We start from the raw sequence: 11,118 nt of genomic DNA, 5'->3' as shown, positions 1-11,118 counted from the left end.
GGCGTGGCATGACATCACTGCCTTTGGATAAAACACACGGTCGACCGACGTCGGGCGTGGCATGCCATCATCGCCTTTGGGCAGCACACACAATCGAACGACATCGGGCGTGGCATGACATCACCGCCTTTGGACAACACACATAGTGGAACGACGTCGAGCGTGACATGCCATCACCGCCTTTGGACAGCACACACGGTCGAATGATGTCATGCGTGGCATGCCATCATCGTCTTAAGACAACATAAATGGTCAAACGACGTCAGGCGTGGCATGACATCACCGCCTTTGGACAGCACAGACGGTCGAATGACGTCAGGCGTGGCATGACATCACCGCCTTGGGGCAGGCACACACAGTCGAACAACGTCGAGCGTGGCATACCATCATCGCCTTAAGGAAGATCAAACGGGACGTCGAGCGTGGCATGATCAAGTGGGGGAGTTTGTCACGACCCGCATGATACCCAGGCAGATCGCGACCCGTCTAGGAAGCCAGCAGCCTATGCAAGGGGACAGACAGCCCAAAAATGGCCAGCAGGCAAAGGGGCAGGCGTCCAAGCAGGCAGCAGACAAAGGGTCAGGCGTTTCAGCTGTTACAAGCAGTTACAGCCATTACAGGTAGTTACAACCGTTACAGGCAGTTACAGCTGCTGCAGGCAGTTTCAGCCGTTACAGTCATTTCTGCAGGTGAAGGGGCGAATGTTTCAAGCCTTGGAGAGGCTTGTTCAAGGCCTCTAGGCGTGGGGCAGACTAGGAGCAGCTAGGAGTCTCTTTTTGGAAGACTTAGAAGCATGTCTTGTGGGCATGGACTTAGGGGCTTGTATATAGTGTAGCATTTATTTACTCTTAGTGTTTAGAGTAGTATAAATAGGTAGTCATTGTATTTGTAATACATCAACCAACATTTGAATACAAGTCTTTCTTCCAAAACAGTCTTTTGTCTTTCCTTCAGTTTCTCTTAGCGATCCGAGTAGTGAAAGGCTTACTTGAGTTTGCGAGATCGTGAAAGAATCGTGAGCAAACCGTCAAGTGCCGCACGGAGTATTGTCCAGATCGAAAAGTCTGTGACACTATGGATGGCAAACATGGTTGAATGACGTGTGGCGTGACATGCCATCACCGCCTTTGGACAGCAGACATGGTCGAACGACGTCAGGAAGGGCATGCTATCATCGTCTTTGGGCCGCACATATGGTCGAATGACGTCGAGTGTGGCATGACATCACCACCCTTGGACGTCACACACGATCGAACGTCGTTGGGCGTGGCATGCCATCTTTGCCTTTGGGCAGCACACACGATCGAATGACGTCGGGCGTGGCATGACATCACCGCATTTGGGCAGCACACACGGTAAAACAACGTCGAGCGTGACATGCCATCACCGCCTTTGGATAGCACACACGGTCGAATGACGTCGGGCGTGGCATGCCATCATCACCTTTGGGAAGCACTCACGGTCGAACTACGTCAGGCGTGGCAATGCCATCATCGCCTTTGGGAAGCACAAACGGTCGAACGACGTCCGGGCGTGGCATGCCAACATCACATTTGGGCAGCACACATGATCGAACGACGTCGGGTGTGGCATGCCAGCATCGCCTTTGGGCAGCACACAAGGTCGAAAGACGTCGAACGTGGCATGACATCACCTCCTTTGGACAGCGCACACGATCGAACAACGTCGGGCGCGACATGCCATCATCGCCTTTGGAAAGCACACACGTTCGAATGACGTCGGGCGTGGCATGCCATCATCACCTTTGGGCAGCACAAACAGTCGGACGGCGTCACGCGTGGCATGCCATTATCTCCTTTAGGATGCACAAACGGTCAAATGACGTTGGGCGTGGCATGACATCACCGCCCTAGGACTGCACGCATAGTCGAACGACGTAGGGCGTGGCATGACATCATTGCCCTTGGACAACACACATGGTCAAACGACGTCGGGCGTGGCATGACATCACCGCCCTTGGACGACATGCACGGTTAAACGACGTCAGGCGTGGCATGACATCACCACCCTTGGACAGAACAGAAAATTGGCAACGTCGGGCGTGGCATGACATCACCGCCATAGAACAGCACACGGTCGGATGACGTCGGGCATGGCATGAAATCCCTGCCCTAGGGCAGCACACACAGTCGGACTACGTCAAGCGTGGCATGACATCACCGCCGTTGTACAGCACACACGGTCGAACGATGTTGGGCGTGGCATGCCATCATCGCCTTTGGGCAGCACACACGGTTGAACGACTTCGGGCGTGACATGCCATCACCGGCCTAGGACTGCACGCGCAGTCGTACGACGTCGGGCGTGGCATGACATCACTGCCCTTGGACAACACACATTGTCGAACGACGTCAGGCATGACATGCCATCACCGCCTTTGGACAGCACACACGGTCGAACGGCGCTGGGCATGGCATGCCATTGTCACCCTTGGACAGCAAACACGATCGAACAACGTCGGGCATGGAATGCCATCATCTCCTTTGGGAAGTACACACGGTCGACATTGTCGGGTGTGGCATGCCATCATGGCCCTTGGACACCACACACGATCGAACGAAGTCGGTCGTGGCATGCCATCATAGCCCTTGAAAGGCAAACAAGGTTGAATGACGTCGGGCGTGGCATGCCATCATCGCCTTTGGACTAGTTGACACCATCGGACGGCGTCGGACGTGGCATGCCATCATTGCCCTTGGACGGGAAACACGGTCGAATGACGTAGAGCGTGGAATGCCATCAACGCCTTGGGACAGCACACACAAAAGGACAACGTCGGGCGTGGCATACCATCACCACCCTTGGACAGCACACATGGTCGGATGACGTCGGGTGTGGCATGCCATCACTACACTTGGACAGCACACACGGTGGGACGACGTCGGGCGTGACATGAGATCACTGCTCTTGGACTGCACGCATGGTCGGACTACGTCGGGCATGGCATGACATCACCATGTTTGGACAGCACACACAGTCGAATGATGCGTGGCATGGCATGACATCACCTGCCTTGAACTGCACGCACGGTAAGACGACATCGGGCGTGGCATGACATCACCGTCTTGGACAGAACACACGGTCAGCAACGTCGGGCGTGGCATGACATCGCCGCTCTTGGACAGCGCTCAAGGTCGGACGACATCGGGCATGGCATGACATCACTGCCCTTGGGCAGAATACACGGTCGGACTACGTCGGGTATGGCATGACATCACCTCCTTTGGACAGCACACACGGTCGAACGACGTCGTACGTGGCATGCCATCATCGCCTTTGGGAAGCACACACGGTCGAATGACGTCGGGCGTGGCATACCATCATAGCCCATGGATGGCAAACACGGTCGAACGACGTCAAGCGTGGCATGACATCAACGCCCTTGGACAGCACACACGGTCAGAACGACGTCGGGCATGGCATACCATCATCGCCTTTGGGCAGCACACACAGTCGAACGACGTCAGGCGTGGCAAGCCATCATGGACCTTGGACAACACACACGATCGAACGACGTCAGGCGTGGCATGCCATTATAGCCCTTGGACGGCAAACAGGGTCGAACGACATCAGGCGTGGCATGCAATCATCGCTTTTAAACTAGCTGACACAGTCGAACGGCGTCGAGCGTGGCATGCCATCATCGCCCTAGGACGGCAAACACCGTCGAACGACGTCGGGGGTGGCATGCCATCACCGCCTTTGGTCAAGACACATAGTCGGACGACGTCGGGCGTGGCATGCCATCGTCTCATTTGGGCAGCACAGACGGTCGGATGGCGTCGGGCGTGGCATGCCATCATCGCCCTTGGACAGCACAAACGGTCGGCTGTCGTCGGGCGTGACATGCCATAATAGCCCTTGGACATCACACACGGTCGGCAACTTCGGGCGAGGCATTAAATCACCGCCCTTGGACAGCACACACGGTCGAACGTCGTCTAGCATGGCATGACATCACCGCCCTTGGACTGCACGGACGATCGGACGACGTCGGGCGTTGCATGACATCACCGCCCTTGGACAACACACAGCCGGCAATGTCGTGCGTGGCATCACATCACCACCCTAGGACAATACACACGGTCGTCAACGTCGGGCGTGGCATGACATCACCTCCCTTGGACAACACAAACGGTCTGACGACGTCGGGCGTGGCATGACATCACCGCCCTTGGACAGCACACACGGTCGAACAATGTCGGGCGTGGCATGACATCACCGCCATTGGACTGCACGCATGGTTAGACGACGTTGTTCGTGGCATGACAACACCGCCCTTGGACAGCAGACACAGTCGATCGACATCGGGCGTGGCATGACCTCTTAGCCCTTGGGCAGCACACACGGTCGGACTACATCGGACGTGGCATGCCATCATCGCGTTGGGCAGCACACACGGTCGAACGACGTCGTGCGTGGCATGCCATCATCGCATTGAGGCAGTACACACGGTCGAACGACGTCGGGCGTGACATGCGATCATCGCCTTAAGGCAGCACAAACGATCAAACGACGTCAGGCGTGGCATGACATCACCGCCCTTGGACTGCACGCACTGTCAGCAACGTGGAGCGTGGCATGACATCACCGCCCTTGGACAGCACACACGGTCGATAACGTCGGGCATGGCATGGCATCACCACTCTTTGACAGAACACACAGTCGGCAACATCGGGCGTGGCAGGCCATCACCATTGGGCAGCACACACGGTTAAACGTTATCGGGTGTGGCATGCCATCATCGCCTTTGGGCAGCACACACGGTCGAATGACGTCAGGCATGGCATGAAATCAACGCCTTTGAAAAGCACACACGATCGAACGATTTCGGGCGTGGCATGCCATCAACGCCTTTGGGTAGCATATACGATCGAATGACGTCGGGCAAGGCATGCCATCACAGCCCTTGGACAGCACACACGGTCGAACGACGTCGAGTGTGGCATTCCATCATGGACCTTTGACAACACACACAGCCGAACAACGTCAGGCGTGGCATGCCTTCATAGCCCTTGGACGACAAAAAGGGTCGAACGACGTTGGGCGTGGCATGCCATCATCGCTTTTAAACGAGCAGACACAGTCGGACGGCGTCGGGCGTGATATGCCATCATCTCCCTTAAACGGCAAACACAGTCAAACGATGTCGGGGGTGGCATGCCATCACCGCCTTTGGAGAACACACACAGTCGAACGACGTCGGGCGTGGCATGCCATCATCTCCTTTGGGCAGCACTGACGGTCGGACGGCTTCGGGCGTGGCATGCCATCATCGCCTTTGGAAAGCACACACGGTCGGCAATGTCGGGCGTGGCATTACATCACCGCCCTTGGAAAACACACACGGTCGAACGACGTCTGGCATGGCATGACATCACCGCCCTTGGACTGCACACACGATCAGAAGACATCGAGCGTGGCATAACATCACCGCCCTTGGATAACAAACACTGTCTTTAACGTCGGGCGTAGCATGACATAACCGCCCTTGGACAGCACACACGGTCAGACGATGTTGGGCATGGCTTGACATCACCGCCCTTGGACAGAACACACGGTCGAACGAAGTCGGGCGTAGCATGACATCACCGCCCTTGGACTGCATGTACGGTCGGATGACGTCGGGCGTGGCATGACATCACTGCCCTTGGACAGCACAGACGGTCGGACTTCGTCGGGTGTGGCATGACATCACCACCTTTGGACAACACACACGGTCGACCGACGTCGGGCGTGGCATGCCATCATCGCCTTTGGGCAGCACACACAATCGAACGACGTCGGGCGTGGCATGACATCACCGCCTTTGGACAACACACACAGTGGAACGACGTCGAGCGTGACATGTCATCACCGCCTTTGGACAGCACACACGGTCGAATGATGTCATGTGTGGCATGCCATCATCGTCTTAAGACAACATAAATGGTCAAACGACGTCAGGCGTGGCATGACATCACCACCTTTGGACAGCACAGACGGTCGAACGACGTCAGGCGTGGCATGACATCACCGCCTTGGGGCAGGAACACACAGTCAAACGACGTCGAGCGTGGCATGCCATCATCGCCTTAAGGAAGAACAAACAGGACGTCGAGCGTGGCATGACATCACCGCCTTTGGACTGCTCGCACGGTCGGCAACATCGGGCGTGGCATGACATCACCGCCTTTGGACAGCACACACGGTCGAACGACGTCGGGCGTGACATGACATCACCGCCTTTAGACAACACACGCGGTGGAGCGACTTCGGGCGTGGCATGCCATCATTGCCTTTGGACTAGCTGACACAGTCGGACGGCGTCGGGTGTGGCATGACATCGTCACCCTTGGACGGGAAACACGGTCGAACGACGTAGAGCGTGGCATGTAATCAATGCCTAGGGACAGCACACACGGAAGGACGACGTTGGGTGTGTCATGCTATCATCGCCTTTGGGCAGCACAGACGATCGGACGACGTCGGGCGTGGCATGCCATCACCACCCTTAGACAGCACATGTGGTCGAATGACATTGGGCGTGGCATGCCATCACCGTCCTTGGAAAGCACACACGGTAGAACTAGGTCGGGCGTGGCATGACATCACCGCCTTTTGATAGCACACACGGTCGAACGACGTCGGGCGTGGCATGCCATCATCGCCTTTGGGCAGCACACACGGTCAAACGACGTCGGGCGTGGCATGCCATCATAGCCTATTGTCACGATCCGCCTGATACCTAGGCAGATCGCGACCCGTCTAGGCAGCCAGCAGCCTGTGCAAGGGGACAGACAGCCCAAAAATGGCCAGCAGGCAAAGGGGCATGCGTCCAAGCAGGCAGCAGACAAAAGGTCAGGCGTTTCAGCTGTTACAAGCAGTTAAAGCCGTTACAGGCAGTTACAGCCGTTGAAGGCAGTTTCAGCTATTACAGTTGTTTCTGCATGTGAAAGGGCGGCAGTTTCAAGCCTTGGAGAGGCTTGTTCAAGGCCTTTAGGTGTGGGGCAGACTAGGAGCAGCTAGGCGTCCCTTTTTGGAAGACTTAGAAGCATGTCTTGTGGGCATGGACTTAGGGGCTTGTATATAGTGTAGCATTTATTTACTCTTAGTGTTTAGAGTAGTATAAATAGGTAGTCATTGTATTTGTAATACATCAACCAACATTTGAATACAAGTCTTTCTTCCAAAATAGTCTTTTGTCTTTCCTTTAATTTCTCTTAGCGATCCCAGTAGTGAAAGGCTTACTTGAGTTTGCGAGATCGTGAAAGAATCGTGAGCAAACCATCAAGTGCCGCACGGAGTATTGTCCAGATCGAAAAGTTTGTGACAATTGGTATTAGAGCAGGTTCATCGTAAGAGAATGACGAACGAAGGAGAAGGCGCTAGCAGCACCCCCAACGTCCGCACTGATGGTTGCAAGAAGAACAAGAAAGGGAAGAAGCAGCAGACGGGTAATGAACCCAATCTGCCCGGTCTTCCCCCAAGTGTTCCTCCACCAAGTGTTCCTACCCCAAGCGAAGGGAAGACATCTCTCCCTCCCCATATTGTCGATGGAAGTGACTAAGACACCGGCGAGGAGATCGTGGACGTTACTGTCGGACAGGAGTGGATTGCAAGGGTAGAAAAGGTAAGGCAAGCCGTTGAGATCATAGGCCACCGCTTGAACGGAACGGACAAAAATCTTAAAGCTCTTGAAGAGTACTCCCTTGAGGAAGTTGACAGCGTCTGGAAGGAGGTTGAGACACGCCAGCGAGCAGAGTTCGAGACAAAGGAGGCCATTACTTCCTTAGAGTTCAGGCTTAGGGAAGCACTTGGCGCAGTTGAGTCGCTTAAGGCCGAAGTGGCAGAACTCAAGGAAGAGAGAGAGGTTGGTGGATCCTCATCACATGACCGGAAAAGGGAAGCCAGAGTTGAGGCGCCCAAGCCATCTGTCTTCAAAGGCGTCCGTGACGCGCAAGCCGTGGATAATTTCCTTTGGCACTTGGAAAATTATTTCAAGTGTACGCGGGTTCGTAGTGATGTGAACAAGATCAACACGGCTGTGTTGTATCTTTTAGAGTTGGCCATTCTATGGTGGAAGCATAAAGAGTCTGACATCGCAAAGGGGACATTCGCGTTGAACACATGGGAGCAGTTTTGTGTGCAGTTCAAGAAGGCGTTCCTCCCTAGCAACGTTGTCTATGAGGCAAAGCGCAAGATGCGGGAGTTGAGACAGAAGGGCAGCATACGCGTGTATGTGCAGGAGTTTACCACCCTTACATTTCAGATTCCCAACCTCATGGACGACGACGCATTGTTCTACTTCATGGATGGGCTGCAAAATTGGGCAAGAAAAGAGTTGGAACGGCGGCAAGTCAGGACTATAGACGACGCTATTCCACAGCTTGAAGCCTTGACAGACTTCAGGCACGAGAAGTCCTTCAGTGCCGATGAGGACAATGAGGTAAGCAGTCATGATGATAGTGGGGAAGACAGTGGCGAAGGTGAGGAGCAAATGCCACAACCCAAAAGGCGTAACACCTACGGGTCCAGCGGCAAGAAGCCCGGAGATCGTGGCAACACGGTAAGGGATTCCTAGGATGGTTGCTTTATATGCAAAGGGCCGCATGGTTACAAAAGATGCCCTGAACTCAAAAGTCTTGGTGCTATCCTTCGTGAGCGGAAGGAAGAGAAGGCCCAAGAGGAAGTCGGGGAGACTAAGCAGTTGGGCGTGGTAAGCCTATGCGGAGCTGCGATTGAACAACCATCGACGAGGCCAAGGCAAGATAAGCCAAGGCAAGCAGAGTCGAAGCATGCTGAGAAGGGACTTGCAAAGTCTAAGGCGTGGGCTCAAACGGTCACGATCAATGGGAATATTGCTCGTGCTTTGGTCGACACCGGTGCGGAGGTCAATGTTATGACCAAGACGGCAGCAAAGAGGTTGGGGTTGCGATATACTGCAAGCAATGCCCAAATCAGAACTGTCAACGCATTACCGACTCCTATAGTTGGAGTTGCGCACGGGGTGAACATCACGGTAGGCGATTGGCAAGGGAAAACCAAGTTCATCGTCGCCCCCATCAATATGTTTGATGTTATTCTTGGGCAGAAGTTCTTCCAGCAGCGCCATGCAGTAATCGATCCTCATCTCCAAAAATTGACAATCATGGAGAAAGGAAGGGAATATACAGTTCCCATGGTGAAGGCGCAGGCAACGGAGGGACAGGCTAGACTGACAACCATGAAGCTCGAGAGGGTCGATTTAAGAAGAAGGTTAACACCAGCAGTGACCATTGCAAGTTCGAGAAAAGACAATGGTGCTAGAAACACCTTGCTACCGCGCAGGAAGAGGTTCCGAGTAGCTAGAATTGAAAGATGCTGCCGGAGCACTTGCCTCCGTTGAAGGAGGAAGTTCGGAAGATCGCGTTGAGAAAGGTCGGGAAATCGATGAAGAGGCTGCTCGAAGGGATTGATCGAGTACGCGAGTTGATGGTCGCCCGGCAGAAATCAACGCCGATACGGACGCAATGCGACGCGGTCGTCGCATCATCAAGTGGGGGAGTTTGTCACGACCCGCATGATACCCAGGCAGATCGCGACCCGTCTAGGCAGCCAGCAGCCTGTGCAAGGGGACAGACAGCCCAAAAACGGCTAGCAGGCAAAGGGGCAGGCGTCCAAGCAGGCAGAAGACAAAGGTTCAGGCGTTTCAGCTGTTACAAGCAGTTACAGCCGTTACAGGCAGTTTCAGCCGTTACAGGCAGTTTCAGCCGTTACAGTCATTTCTGCAGGTGAAGGGGCGGCAGTTTCAAGCCTTGGAGAGGCTTGTTCAAGGCCTCTAGGCGTGGGGCAGACTAGGAGCAGCTAGGAGTCTCTTTTTGGAAGACTTAGAAGCATGTCTTGTGGGCATGGAATTAGGGGCTTGTATATAGTGTAGCATTTATTTATTCTTAGTGTTTAGAGTAGTATAAATAGGTAGTCATTGTATTTGTAATACATCAACAAACATTTGTATACAAGTCTTCCTTCCAAAAAAGTCTTTTGTCTTTCCTTCAGTTTCTCTTAGCGATCCAAGTAGTGAAAGGCTTACTTGAGTTTGCGAGATCGTGAAAGAATCGTGAGCAAACCGTCAAGTGCCGCACGGAGTATTGTCCAGATCGAAAAGTCTGTGACACTATGGACGGCAAACACGGTTGAACGACGTCAGGCGTGACATGCCATCACCGCCTTTGGACAGCAGACACGGTCGAACGACGTCAGGTAGGGCATGCTATCATCGTCTTTGGGCCGCACACACGGTCGAAAGACGTCGGGTGTGGCATGACATCACCACCCTTGGACGTCACACACGGTCGAACGTCGTTGGGCGTGGCATGCCATCTTCGCCTTTGGGCAGCACACACGATCGAATGACGTTGGGCGTGGCATGACATCACCGTATTTGGGCAGCACACACGGTCAAACAACGTCGAGCGTGACATGCCATCACCGCCTTTGGATAGCACACACGGTCGAATGACGTCGGGCGTGGCATGCCATAATCACCTTTGGGAAGCACACACGATCGAACTACGTCGGGCGTGGTAATGCCATCATCGCCTTTGGGAAGCACAAACGGTCGAACGACGTCCGGGCGTGGAATGCCAACATCACCTTTGGGCAGCACACACGATCGAACGACGTCGGGTGTGGCATGCCAGCATCGCCTTTGGGCAGCACACACGGTCGAAAGACGTCGAGCGTGGCATGACATGCGCACATGATCGAACAACGTCGGGCGCGACATGCCATCATCGCCTTTGGAAAGCACACACGGTCGAACGACGTCGGGCGTGGCATGCCATCATCACCTTTGGGCAGCACAAACAGTCGGATGGCGTCGCGCGTGGCATGCCATTATCTCCTTTAGGCAGCACAAATGGTCAAGCGACGTCGGGCGTGGCATGACATATACCGCCCTAGGACTGCACGCATAGTCGGACGACGTCGGGCGTGGCATGACATCACTGCCCTTGGACAACACACATGGTCGAACGACGTCGGGCGTCGCATGACATCACCGCCCTTGGACGGCATGCACGGTCGAACGACGTCAGGCGTGGCATGACATCACCACCCTTGGACAGAACAGAAAAT

The sequence above is a fragment of the Solanum lycopersicum genome, chromosome 11 (assembly GCF_036512215.1).
Source record: "Solanum lycopersicum chromosome 11, SLM_r2.1".
NCBI lineage: Eukaryota > Viridiplantae > Streptophyta > Magnoliopsida > Solanales > Solanaceae > Solanum > Solanum lycopersicum.
Note: the sequence above shows the minus strand (reverse complement) of the source record.